General features: G+C 35.4%; 1 protein-coding gene across 4 annotated transcripts in view; it reads left to right on the top strand.

Moving 5' to 3' along the window:
• Positions 1-4,252: 4,252 nt before the first annotated feature.
• LOC121322194 (oxysterol-binding protein-related protein 6-like) overlaps positions 4,253-14,848 on the top strand; it is a 43,695-nt gene continuing 33,099 nt past the window's right edge. For all 4 annotated transcript variants that reach the window (XR_005951006.1, XM_041261789.1, XM_041261790.1 and 1 more), the window contains exon 1: positions 4,253-4,602. The gene's annotated coding sequence lies outside the window, so the exon portion shown is untranslated. The remainder of the gene's footprint in view (positions 4,603-14,848) is intronic.

The raw sequence follows: 14,848 nt of genomic DNA, 5'->3' as shown, positions 1-14,848 counted from the left end.
TGTTTGCTTATTTTTTTCTTGAAGCAATTTTTATAACCCAATCCTGATCTGTACCTCTCCACAACTTTGTCCCTGACCTGTTTGGAGAGCTCCTTGGTCTTCATGGTGCCACTTGCTTGGTGGTGCTCTTTGCTTAGTGATGTTGCAGACTCTGGGGCCTTTCAGAACAGGTGTATATATACTGAGATCATGTGACAGATCACGTGACATTTAGATTGCACACAGGTGGACTTTATTTAACTAACTATGTGACTTCTGAAGGACTATTTTGTGTATGTCCATTACATGAAATCCAAATAAAAATCAATTTTAATTCCAGGTTGTAAGGCAACAAAATAGGAAAAATGCCAAGGGGGGTCAATACTTTCGCAAGCCACTGTGTATATATATATAACTTATGTCTACTGTTCTTGTTAGCAGAAATGATCTATTTACTATAGTACATATTGGTGTTTATAGACAGTCGCTTTTTTAACATTATTTTCTGAATTCAAAACATGAAATGTAAACCACTTGAACTTGAAACTTGATGGGTAATGGGAAGCGATGCATATGTGGTATGGCCATAGAGGGCCCATTACAGTTTGTACCTTATAACAAAGCTCTCAATAGACACTTTTTACAACAATGTTTCAGAATAGATTGAAACATGCTGCATAAAGTGTTTTCAATGGCACGTTTGAGATTTATGGAACATTTTCCATCTCCTATCAGAGGGAATCTTTAGCGTTGGGAGAGTGTTTTGCGCTGTTCCATGCTGTTGGATTAAGGGCTCAAGATTCTGGGTGCCATGGATCAAAAATGACTAATGTCAGCCTCTTAGAATATCAATGTGGTGTGCTGATACCGCAGCATAAGGCCATATGCCCAACTATAGGACCTCTCTTCCTGTATTGCCCTTAATGTACAAGTCATCAGTACATTTGCGTTATGACCTTCTAAATTAAATATTTCACTTTATAATCCCCTGAATGAAATTCTGCTGCATTGAAGTGATTAACAACCCATGTGACCAATAAACTAAGTAGATGCGTTACAGTTGTGCAAAGCTGTCAGCTAATGATTTTTAAATATGCCACAGTGTTAGGACATGCAGCAAGTTAATTTAAACTTTAATAGAGTTTTCAAAGGAATTAACCATTAATTTGTTATATGATTAAAGAAAAAGGGTAGGCTTTTGTTAACAGTCTGTTTAGACATTTGGGGGCTTTTCAAAGTGTTCCCGCCAGTCTTTAATTAACATCTGTTTTTGGAAAAGAGAAAATTGCTGAGAAACAAACAACTTGAGTGTTTAACTCACAAATTCTCGAACGAAAATTCCTAAACTAACCTCATATAGGTTTGTTTACCACACCGATGATAATCTTGATACATGTCATCTCACGATTAACAACATTACTGCGTTTTATTCGGTAGTCCTTGTGTCACTACATTCTCTTTAACCCACGCGACAACTACTTCGAAGCTGACAGTCTGGTGTGTGTGTGTGTGTGTGTGTGTGTGTGTGTGTGTGTGTGTGTGTGTGTGTGTGTGTGTGTGTGTTTGTGTTTGTCTCAGCTAATTTATCATAATGTTAACACTCATAACAACAGCGCCCCCTATGCGGGCAAGTTTTTTTTATTGCATCATATGTTTCCATGCACTGTTTTTATTGCATTAGGTTATGTTAATGCAAGTCATGTATAATAGCTTGCAAATGAGATGTAAATGTATCGCCACTCTCAATCATTGCAGCTGCCAGGAAGGTGTTGCATCTTTTATATGTCTGTGGTGTGGGGACACATCAACTTTGAATATTTTTTATTTACTTGGTTGTTAAATATTCATACCTGTCTCAAGTTTGCAATTTTTATCTGAGCAAACATAACCTGCAGGACATTATTACAAGATGTTATTGTTCTAGATTATTGTGAGACAAACCTCAATTAAAATGTTATTAACCCCAGTCCATCCTTTCTCTGTAAGACTGACCAACATCATGTAATGAAATTTAAAATTGAAATGAATTTGTAAAATACATTATCCATGTTTCAAAAACTGTAGTAAATTAAATACTATCAACATTGTAAGTAAATACCGGTGTATTATCGAACAAACACACCATCAGGACTTTATTACTCTATGTAACACAATTTTTGTTCCTGGGTAGTAAGTGTTATTTCCTAATTGCTTATGCCTCAAAAGTATAGAAAATGGCTATTATTCCAAAATATCACTATTTCCAATGGGAAAACTGGCAAATGTGTGTCTTTTCGTTCACATAAAGTTAGAAAAAAACAACATATGAATCCAAATTAACATGTATTTACACTAAAGTAATCCAAAAATGACTACAAAAGATTTAGAAGTGAGTAGTTTTTCGAGATTTATGATTATACTGTAAATACAGTATAATCGTAACTCTCCAGTATTATTCCCCAAGCCTGTTCAGCACAGAGAAAAAATACCACCAATCTTCAGTTTGTGTTGAACTCCCTGCAGGAGTAATACAAAGATGTATGTGCTCTGCAAACTGAGGCTGACTTATGCAAATTATATATTTTGTATAACATTGTATTTCATGGAAATTCAAACAGATTTGTAGGCATTTTTTTGGAATTGCTACCAGATATTCAGAGATCACAACTACCATTTTTGCGAGGTTGTTATAGTATTTTCCCAAACAAGTCAAGAAAATATACAAGAAGTGTACAATATAAAGAAATATGCATCCGTTATTATCCAGATTCCAGATATCATGCTTAATAATGTACTCTGAATGAATTTAGAATTTTAGCATGCCCAGTATGATGGCTTGGAAAATTGAAAAACAGCATTTCACAATAATGATTTATTCTTACAAATATACTTAACATAATTATGATAACACAAAACTATAAACCCACCACACCAAAAATAAGATTCATGTGGGGGGTAGAAATACATTTAACAATGGTTACTGATGGAAATAGTTACCACCTGTTAAATAAAGATAAGTGGTGAACCATTTTAATTTAAACCATTGTGTTTATTTAAGGAAGTTAACTGCAGTGTATCCGTTTAAAAAAACAAAAAAAAACAAAGTGTTACAAATGTTGTTCAAAATATGATGGTCTGTATCATCACTATGGTTCACCTAATTGTTTTAGCTATGCCTTTCTGAAATTCTGGATGTGTTTTACTATATATGGATGCCCAGTTGACAGTATATAAGCAATTCTAATTAAAAGTGGTCAAGTGCAACTGTATGGTGAGAACAGGTGTTAAGCCCCAATGTAAGAGTCAATTAGCAAATGTCTACTTGTCTAAATGTATTCTTTGGAACAAAAATATTAGTGACTGTTGAAATGAATATTCTCTGAGCTCATCATGATCAGAAAGGCTTTCTGACATAGAAACCATATACTAAATATATATTTTTAATTAAGGGCAATAATTACAACACAGGGTCTTGAAATGGTTGTTTAAAAATGTTGTCTAAAGTTTAATAATATCTATAGCTTTCTAAAGTAAAGATGGAAGACACAGACGTGTTTGGCATATGGAGAATTGTATTTGAATTAGAGCTGTGTTGTCTGTTTTACCATTCAGCTCATTCTGGGCATGCATTACCATTTGTTTTCGATATGGATATGGGACAGCCTGATTGGACGTGGCATCAAGTCTTGAGGGTGTTATGTCCTCCCTACACACTAGTATGCGTTACCCTCGTCAAACCCCCCGTCAAACGTTGGGCCCCCCCCCCCCCTAGATCAGACTCTCTTGATGTGAAACATCTCTAAAATGGATACCAAAACACCTACCAAATGAATACTGTCAGTCCTGTTCATCCTATCACGACTGAAACCAATTTGCAACATTAAGATACACCTTTATAATTTATATTGTAGGACTTATTGAACAGATAACATAAGTAAGTTAATCAGTCGCACAAAATGTGTTTTAATTAAAGTATGTAAACGTTTATCCGAGTTCTAAAAAACAACGTAGCTATTGACTCTGCTTGCATTGCATCAGTTTATGTTAAAGGTTAATATTTTCTTTTTAAACAAAACAAAATCATTTCTAGTAAATGTGCACAAAGTAACAAACTTTTCCTTCTAATAAATATTTTATCATTTGTTATCTATTCTGCTCTACCATACGAAAAACTCCCAGGGTCAATTTCATTGCAATTGTAGAACGGGGAGGGGTTTATTTGCATGAGCGAAAATCTTCTTTGCGTTCAGACAAGTGCAGGGAATCGAATTACTCATTCCCTCTCACAGCCCAGTCCAGTGCTCCACTCCAGTCATTAGTAAATTCCGAGTCACTTTCTCTCTGCAGGGAGGACAGCGGCTGAGCTACGGGCAAACTGCAACCAAGAAACGGGTGAAACCCCACAGGACTTCACCTTCCTCCGGCTTCAGCAAAACAACATAATCAGCAGAACAAAGCGAGAAGCGTTTGAAGCGAGCGGAATCAGAACGCACAAACTGTTTTTAACGTGACACCTCAACCGCATCATCATCATCATCATCATCATCATCACCATCACATACTACGGCATTGGAAGCAGCAGCAAGCATCAATTCCTGCAGCGAAAGACATGCTGTCAAGACAGTAAATCCCTCGCAATACCCGGTAAGTCAATTCGGTTTTCCTGTGCATTACTGGGGGTTCCTATTGCATTCATTGACATGTTCACTTTTTTGCTTGATCACTGAATGTTTATTATTATTATTATTATTATTATTATTATTATTATTATTATTATTATAGGTAGGACCTGTCGGGGTAGGTTATCTAGCAGGTGGTGGGCATATGAGGTCATATCTCCTATGGGGGTTGGGAGACAATACTGAACCGGTGCCCTCGCCCCCATGGACCATCAACGACCAGTGACATCAGTATTTGCAATTATGCAGTCCGTTATTTATTATTTTAAAATTATATTAAACCATAGCAACTCTTTAAAAATGTAGTAAAATACTCTATTAGTCTTCTTCTTCCACAATATGGTAAGAGCTTAGATAAGTTGTGAATGAAATGTAGCGTTATGAAGGAAGTCATGATGGTTCTGTCTGGCTATTTCTGTATAATACAATACATAGTGTACATTAAAACTCCAGTACAAATGAGTTTGTTAAAAAGTAACTGCTTATGGCTGGCTCTTGTTCTTGTGAAATCCCAATGGTACTGAGCTTGCAGACTCGAACGTCACGTTATGTCTGGACCCGACTGATGTCCTTTGGACCACTCTAATAACGGTAAGATTATTGCTCTTCCAGTTTGTCATAACCGTATTGGCCTCCCTGACTGAATTTTACTTGTTCCTGTCATGTAGTTACTCATTGATGGAAATTTTAAACATACTTCAGACCAATTTACATTATCATACATGTGTAATATCTATAGGTCCCATATGTTATATATATATATATATATATATATATATATATATATATATATATATATATATATATATATATGCAGTCAAGGGAATTGTGTCAAATAGGTGGCATAGAGTGCTGCAGAAGAGGGATGTCCTTCTATACTGCTTTGTAATTGTGGTCACAATTTGTACTGTAGCATGCTATAGTATGAGATAATGGGATTCTGGCCTGCTGAGCAAAATGGATAACAGATTAAAAAAAAATGTAATGTAATGTAATGACCAGCGTTTCACAAGCATCTTACCAACTTACTGTTACATGTAATATTGCAATCAGCAGTAGATGTGTATCTTAGGTTATTGTGGGACAGAGTGAGTTTTATGATGTATCTGTTTTTTCAATAGCAGGAGGTTTGCTTGTATGGCACTCTTTTATATAGCCTAAAAATAATGCAGAAGTATCAAGTTACACTGCCATGACAACCAATAGTGTTTTAATCAAAATGTGTTGTCAGCTACGGTCATGACTGTAAATTCGGAATGTAAATTCTCCACGTAGTTTTTTTTGTTACTTATAACAGGGTTCAAAATTTACTTCCAAACTGCCAGTTTCGTCGTGGCATTTGAGTCACTCTCAACTGTATTTTAAGAAGCAACCATTTGAACAAGCACTCAATTCCTTGTGTACCTTAAGGGGTTAATTGCATTATAGTGCAATTTCGTTCAGGTTTTGATGTTATGTTACTTACGGAATTGGATAAATTGTGTAATTAAGTGGGTACCTGCAGAAAGAAAGGAAGCCCATTACACTTGAGCTGAAAGGCCACTGCAAACTCAGTTTGTTTCCCTACCTTTAATCTAGTAATTAAATTATTATATGAATATTTATTTGAGACATGTCCATTTCTTATTTTGCACTATATTATAATTGATGTACAAGAACAATGGGTTTAAGATGTTCACATTTTAAAATGATGTCTAAAGAATTTTCTAATGACGTCCAATGAGCAGTTTACATTGTCAGTGTTATGAGGATCCACGAGTCATGATGCACTGAATTTCCTCCCATATACGTGCACATTTGGTTGTGACATCAAAGAAAACACAATAAACAGTTTTCAACAAGCCAACGGAATACTTCCAAATGCGTTTTCACTGCTCTTATTATAAGCATCACCATAATATGCATTCATTCTCCACAACTGATAAAAAAAAAACAAGTATATGCAGCAAACCTTAGGTCATAGTGATTCTTCAAAAACTGAGCTTTTGGTCAGTACTGATAATGCAGACATAATAAACCATACAGTAGTTCAATGTTAGTGAAGCGTTCTACTGCTTTGTGACCTATTTATAAACTGCACTGTTTCATTATGGTCATTTTTCAGTGTAAGGAGTCCTACGATACATCATGCCAGGAGATGAAACCAGAGTGTTCTGCTGATGTAGCAGAGGGTGTTGTGAAGGAGTCCTGCAGAGCCAAGCAGCCTGGTATATGCTTAACCTTGAGAACAACCCACTCCAAAGTCTTTCAGCCCTGCCCTGCTTCTGTGCTGAATGTGACAGCTAATACTGGGGTGGGGATTCGCTCTTCACATGTTCAAGAGCAAAACTTTTCTTTTACAATTTCATACTGCAACAAACCATATTGTATAGAAGATTCTGCAAGCATATTTGTTTCAGTAGCTATATGCTCATCTACGAATCACTTTTTGCATGATGTGCCATCACCCATCAGAAGCTCAGGCTCGCTGCTTAATTACCAGTATGTGTTTTCCCATGTACAAGAAAGAAGCAGTTATGCTTTACTTCAAAGGTGACCCTAAATCCTGGAGATTTATTACTTTTAATTATGCTGGCGATCTTAAACAGCATGAGTAAAATACATACAACATAAAAAAATAAACATTAATATTTCATTATTTAAATAAAAAAGTAAAATAAAGGTTGTACAAATGGCATTAATATTGTCATGCCCACCAAGCACACTGTTTAACAAGCTGTCAGGTTTCCAGTCCCACTCTGTTGTTTATCAGTAACAATTCCCTTTAATACTGACAGGGGATTCTCCAGATAGATTGACCAGTCTTATTAACAATAAATTGATTCTCTTTCATAGGATAGATACAAGTAGAATTGCTCATGTTTCATTCAGCAGAAAGAAACAAAGCTGTGAAGTTTCGGATACTTTACCTGTAAAGTGATCCCGATGCTGGAGATTGGTTGTTACATTTAATTATGCAAAGGGAGTATAATCAGTATGAATTAAATAACTGACCTCTGGGTATTTGGTTTGAACCCATATAGAAAGGTAACCATCTGGCAGAGTTGGGTTCTTTTGTACAATAAGATTGGTTATGAATATGTTTTGCATTTAACATTTTGCAACTGGTGTGAGGATAGGTCTACACAGGCTTGTGTTTAAGCCTGGATTACATAGCTGCAAAGCTCAGTTAGATGGCAGAATTCAATAAAAAGACAGACTAGGTTTTCTGATATGAACCTAAATTGGTTGCAGCTTCAGTTAGCAAACATTGACATCAGAATTAATGACAAAAATAGACAACGCTGTTGTTGTCAGTATCTTTTGACTGTTATTTTAAGCTGCTTAGTGACCCACTGTATATATTCTCAAGGGTAGCTATTCTGAGCACACACCACAATCCCTGCCCCCATGCTTGGTATTTTAGTGCATGTATTAAAATAAAAGCTTTGGACCACCATTTGAGATGAGGTTAGATTACAGTAACTAGTAGTTGTAGGTCAAAAAAATATATTTGATTTACTGTACAAAAACTTGTGTCTGTTTTCATGCAAGTTGTTTCTGACAGCTATTTTCTCATCTTTTTAATTCCATTTTTTTTAAAGAAAAATGCACGGGGTTACTGTGGAATAATTGAAATGTTAATGTTGTTCTTCTCTGTGTGAGCTTCAATTTCTTTTCATTTGTTTAACTTTACAGTACCATGAGAGCTACAGTATGTTTATATGTAATGTACAGTATATAGTGTCAACCCTTCTGCAAGTTTATGTTGGCATACAATTGTAAATATGCATGGTTGATCATGGTAAAGCATGAAAAAATAGTAAGGCTGCAGATTCAAATTTAAGAGATTAAACGTTTAAAAGACTTTGTGTAAACATACTGACGTTTAAATTATCAGACAATTCAAAATGTGCATTAAAAAACATTAACACAAACTCCTAAAATCACCAGAAAGGGTGAAAACAGCTCGCTCTATTTACACTCGCACATTAAAATCACTGCAGTTAAACAAATGCACTGAGCCAAGTGTAGCATTAGAATGAGTGAATATTCACCAGCTGTAACTTTGGTAGTGCTGTGTTGTAGACGCACCCAGCCCTGTATTCGAATGATTATTCTTCGAGTAGAAGTTAATTCATGTTGAACACCGAAAAGCTTTCACAGTGATCAGAATAAAGTTGTGCTGAGTCATGCAAGATAATCCATTTTGCTGATTTAAAATCACGGTGTTTAAAAAAAAAAAGGTTAACATTTTATGCACAGACATCTGTTTTACAAATCTTAAAAACAACTACTTTCATTGAGTTTGAATGAGCCCAATTAGATCAGTGTTAGATTCTGCAGTACAGTACTGTATTTTTCATTATGGTAACAAGGCTGCATTTCTTTCCATAACTTTAAAAGGGAGAAACTGAGTAGTTACTACCAGCCTGGTTTATTTCTACTGTAATTCAGCAGAACTCATTGTTACCAAGCAACTGTTATGCAAAGAGAAGTTTAGTGTATTGCACGGGTCTCCTATCAATAGTTGAAGACCTTTGGAAAAAAAATGGCTAAATTGCTTTGATGGAGAAAGAAAATTACCTAAAGTAATGAGCAACTATTGAATACAAATGATGCAGATTGATGAGAAAGACAGGTGTAAATGAGAGTTACAATATACAAAAACATGAGACACAGTAGGTGACTTTTGACCTTTGTATAAGACCGTTTGCAGACACAAGCACTTCCAGTCCAAATGTGATACTGTAATGAGATGAGATCTACCGGGTTAGAAAAATGACTTTAATTTCTTGACTTTAAAATGAAAATTTTAAATTTTCCTTTCTCTGTTATATTAAGTAATAATGATGATGTGTGCTGGATTGTTGTCATATAATGTATGGATTAGAAAGAAACCACTGTATCCCTGGAAGAAAGGAAACTTGATAAAAAAAATGTTGTCCATTGCTCACTGCATTAATATGTTTTTGTGTAACAGAAAAGTGGAAAATGAGTACTGTATATTCTATAGCAGCTTGACAAACAGGGTTTTGAATTGTGCGCATCGGAATGAGAAAACAGGTGACGAAGTGAATAAAACACCAGGTCAAGATCCAAGCGTTACACCAAAACTGATGTGTTGGGAATTGGGGAACATGTGTTTTGTGACAAGCCTGAATCAATGGAAGAGACGCCACCACAATCTGGATCCATCTATTGATCTGGTGAGCAAGCCTCATCAAGTCTGACAGTCTTACATGTTGGACCTGAAGGAAAAAATTCTAGTGATAACTGGCGGTGGAATATTTTCATGAAAACCAGTTTGTGATTAATGGTCTATGGGCAAGGACTACTACAGTATCTACTGTACTAGCACATCCTATGTATGAACCTTTTGCAATCTAATCACTCTGTGTTGGTTAGTTAAGTTACAGTGTATTCATATTATTTTGTGTATTACAATTGTGGCTGGGATCTGTGAAGGGTAGTGCAGAATAAAAACAAATGCAAGCGTTAAACTGATTTGCCATAATTATAATGGTATCACCCCATCATATCGTTTTATGGTTTTGATAAAAAATATTTTGAATACAAGCTGTTTCTGCTAAAGCAATAACATCAAAGGTGACAAACACTACGACATATGCAAATACAAGAAAAACATAGTTTAAATGACTAGAAAAGGCTTGTTGTTTGAAGACTACACTGAAGGGTACAGATGGAAGTCACTGTGTTGATTATGGAAATATATGAGTGATGACCCCAGGATTAACTCTACCGCAGGGTATATTTCTGCTATGCCATTTCAACAATGTGGTGCCGTATCTGAAACACAGCTTTGAATATAAACATGAATGTAGCATAATCCTTATAATATGTGAAACATTTAGTTGTTTTTTTTGTTTTTTTTCTGTGAACACACTGTAGCTAATAGACTGGTACTGTGGTGTCAAACACATTCAGCAAGCATTTGCATAATTCAACACAGTGGTGTTACAGAATGTGCTTTCCCTGCTGGCATTTCTTTACATTTTTGTTAATCTTCCTTTTGTTTTGGATCCGCGTTAGCGGCTATTGTACATCAACATTTCATTAACCTTTGCAAAGTGATCTAAGAAAGTTGATGAGTCACTGCTGATTCAGGAAGGTTTTTTTTAGTCTTCCAGTAGATCAGTTACTGCAAGCTTGTGTTCAAGAAGCAGTCATTGTACTCAGCACTTTGTGTGTGTGGTATTAATTTACTCTGTTCAGGGTCCTGACAGGTGCTCTGCTATGTTTTTAAACACTTTTTTTTTTTTTTTTTTTTTTACATTATTAGTATTTTGACTTAATCCAGAATGCAAGGGTTTTGCTCACTGAACTGTTCTTTTTGTCCTACAGTACAACACATATTATCTTTCTCTGTTGTAATATTTAGTGATTAAATAACTAAATAGCAGGGACAACTTACTTTCTTCCTTTTTTTCGTAATTAACATTTGCAACTCATTTTCCCGTTTTGCCTTATAATCCTGTTCCCCAAAACCTAATTCAGAAGCTGTGGCCGGTTTCATAAAAGTTCTGCGATTGCGATGCACTTGTGATGTGCTTGCGAGGACAGCCAATCCATTCATAAAAGTTCTCTCATAAGACCAGTTTATGTGCACAACTGATTTCAGAATTAAAAATCAAGTAATCCTGTCAACGTGGCTAAAATCTGGGGATCAGTTTTCTTTTGCTGAAGACTATCTGAGGTGGATGACGTCCACATCTTATTTTAAAATCTATAAACTCAAGGGTTTCCTATCAGGAGGTTAGGCCCTCATGGCACTTTTAATTTGAGCCACAGTGGACTTTGTACATTATTTTGTTATTGTAGATCTAACTTATTGGATTCTTAAGTCTGGTTTAGTGCTAATCAGGGTTTGTGAAACCAGTTACTATAAATGCTCACTTACTATAAAATATAGCAGAGTATTAGAGTTACTCAGGCACATTGGCATTACCAGATACAGCTGCACTAGATACTGCAAAGAAATTAAAGTCTTGAAAGTTTGAAAATGATTAATAGGTTAAGGGTAGAATGTGAGCACAGCAGTGTTTCTTTCATACAACTGGAGGAAAATACATGTTAGTCTGCAAAATGTGTAAGATTGTTTGGGAAATTAAATTTAGTGTAGTCAAGCTTTCAGACTAATATACTTAATTATAATGAAATTATAATTAATATATAGTAAAAGAGAAAAAGATTCAAAATAGTGTTGCAGGGACTTAAGGTACTTGATAACACATACTAAGATCTGATCATGCTAACTGCAATTGCTCTATGCTAAAACTGCTGAAATTGTCAAAAAACATTAACATAATTATTTATGTTTTGTTTCTTGGTGCTTCTTTATAGTTGCAATAAAGATAGTGGCAATGCCATAAATCAGATGAAATCCTGAGTAGCCAGTACTGTATACACGTATATAATATTATAGCCTATTCTACACCACAGGAGCAGAACCGATCACCCTGTTGTCGGAAGCCTGTCAGACAGCCTGTAAGCCTTTGTTAGCAGGATGATTTCACGTCACTGTGCGAGATAAATACAACGGCAGGAAATGTGAGATTAACCTTCTGATATAAAGCAAGCCAGGCCACAACCAGGGACATGCATGATGTATTGTTGTTGGTTATTATTTTATCCATTTCAGGTTTGCTTGGGGCATGTGTTGTAAAAATATAATTGCATGCACTGTTACTGGAAAGATAGAGAGAAAGATGGGAAACTGTACAGTATATGCTTGATTCCTATAGAAAATTAAAGGATCACTTTCAGACTTAATTTTAAGAACTATACTTGGGATCTTTTAATGCTCTTTAAAGCAACTTAATGGAGGTCATCTGTAGGTCATATTCATATTTTGTTAGCATGGTAATACAACACAAGAAATGTAGACTTGTATTCTTCATGTTCGTCTGTAGGCACATGCAAAAATATGTCTCAAACTTGTAAAACCATGACCTTTTTTTGTTCTTGGTGAAAGTGTAGTACCAGGTACTTCAACTAAGGAATAACAAGAACTCCTAAACAACAGAAGAGTTCAAAAAATGACATAAACATTGCTTTGCGTTCAGTTGGAAAAAATTTAAAATAAATAAATAAATAAATAAACAAGCTCGTTAACCAACATGGAGTATATAACATAACTAAAAAATATACTGCCCAAAGCCTCAAGACATATGTGATAATACTATATATTCTTACCCATATATTATTCTATATATTGTTACTGTTGCAGTACTTGTATTTGATAATCTTATGGCTTTGAGGGAAGTCTTTCAGATTTGTCAAATTAGCATTATTTTAACGACTTTACACCGACAGTGGCTTAACAGAGACATGGATCAAAGGGTTTAATAATTATGCTAATTAAGAAATATGTGCTGTTAAACCCACTGCTGTGTAACCCAACACAGCATAGCCATGAAATTCAAAACCTTTGACCGTGAAAATTAAGAATTTGGCAGTCAGTTAGAATTTTTGGTGTAATGTAGTTATAAGGAAAATAGTTCATTATAATATCTACAGATGTACAATGAAATTGCATTGTGAACTTGAATTTACTTTCACATGTTGAGTAGGCTTGGATCGAGGTGTTGACGTTTCTATTGTCACACTGCAAGCACTGGAAGATAATAACTAGGATCGCCACTCTATCTGTCTGTGTATGTGATGGGTAAACTGACATTTACTTTTAGAAAAATAATTATATAGGGACTGCCACAGTCTCTGTCATGAGTTTGAACAGCAGGCACATACTTTGTACAATAGTTTTCATATTTAACGAGAGTCATAGAGTTACTCTGCTAATGTGGATCATTTATTCACACAGCAGCTGGGAAAAGAATGTAATCAGTCAAAACTTAACCTGTAGTACAGGCACCAAGTACACCACTGACCTGGCATCTCTGCAAGTAAAGAATACCTTAAAACAGTGCTGTAGTGTAGCGTCAGGGAAATATATTTAAAATGCGTCTTGCACTTTTGATAATGAATACAGGGGGAATTTAAGTAATGCTCATTATTCCCATACAAAAAACACTTGTGTGGTCCAGTGGTTAAAGTGCAGGGCTTGTAACCAGAAGGTCACTGGTTCAAATCCCACCTCTGCCCCTGGCTGACTCAGTGTGTGACCCTGAGCAAATCACTTAATTTCCTTGTGCTCCATTCTGCGGATGAGATGTTAAATCAATGTCCTATTGTAAGTGACTCTGCAAATACTGCACAGTTCGCAGCCTACCTCTGTGAAACACTTTGTGATGAGGGTCCACTGTGAAAGGCACTTAAATAAAAACGTTACTACTGTTACACCTAAAAAAGAAAAAAATAGTTCACTGTTTTAGATAGCTAAAGGTTGCTATGAAAGGTGAATATGTAGCTTTACATGCATTACAGAATGCAGCTCAGTGAGTGGATGAAGATGTGATCATGACATATTATTAATTACATACAATAGAGGATTGCCCAGCACAAAAGGAAAGCAATAAATAGGTCTGTCACCAGCCTGTCGTTCTGGTTGGAAATAGCTAGTGCCTGAAGCACTGATTCTTAGCATCAGGGCATTGAAATGCAGGGAGCTGCTGTGTGCTGCAGAAAGGTTTGACCTGGATGCCATACATTAAAAAATTCTTAGAGAATTGTAAATGGGTATCTGTTTTGTCTCCCCAGACATGTTAAATGCTAAAGTCTGGTGATAAATACAGTGCTAACATGCAGTACAAACTGTCTTGACTTGATATTCTTTCTTATTTTGCTGTATACACAGTGACTTGAAACACAATTTTAGGTTTGAAACAATAATCTGTAATCTGAAATGTGATACTTAATAATCCTCATTATTGTGATCGTTTTAACTGTATATTATTTTGTGACTAAGTGTTTCCCCTTGTGCAGTGTACTGTATTCCATACGTTCCATTTCCAATTCCTTTTTAAAATCAATTCCCAATTCCCATTCCCTTTGAATCAAGTCCTTCGTTGTACTTACATTTTTATTACATTCTACTTGCAACATAATTGTAAGATTGGGAAGATAACTGTCTTGAATTGGCTACATGTTGTTAATTTATGGCATTCCATCCTCGAGAAAGTCACAGTTGTGAACGTGTATGAAGTAAAGATATGCAAATGTTACCTTACCTATATTTTGAGTATCCGGTATATTAGAGTGCCATTTCTTTTATAAAAAAACAAATAAAAAAAAAACAACAACAAACTATT

The sequence above is a fragment of the Polyodon spathula genome, chromosome 10, assembly GCF_017654505.1.
Source record: "Polyodon spathula isolate WHYD16114869_AA chromosome 10, ASM1765450v1, whole genome shotgun sequence".
Lineage (NCBI taxonomy): Eukaryota > Metazoa > Chordata > Actinopteri > Acipenseriformes > Polyodontidae > Polyodon > Polyodon spathula.
Note: the sequence above shows the minus strand (reverse complement) of the source record. Positions and strands in the feature narration are given on the sequence as shown.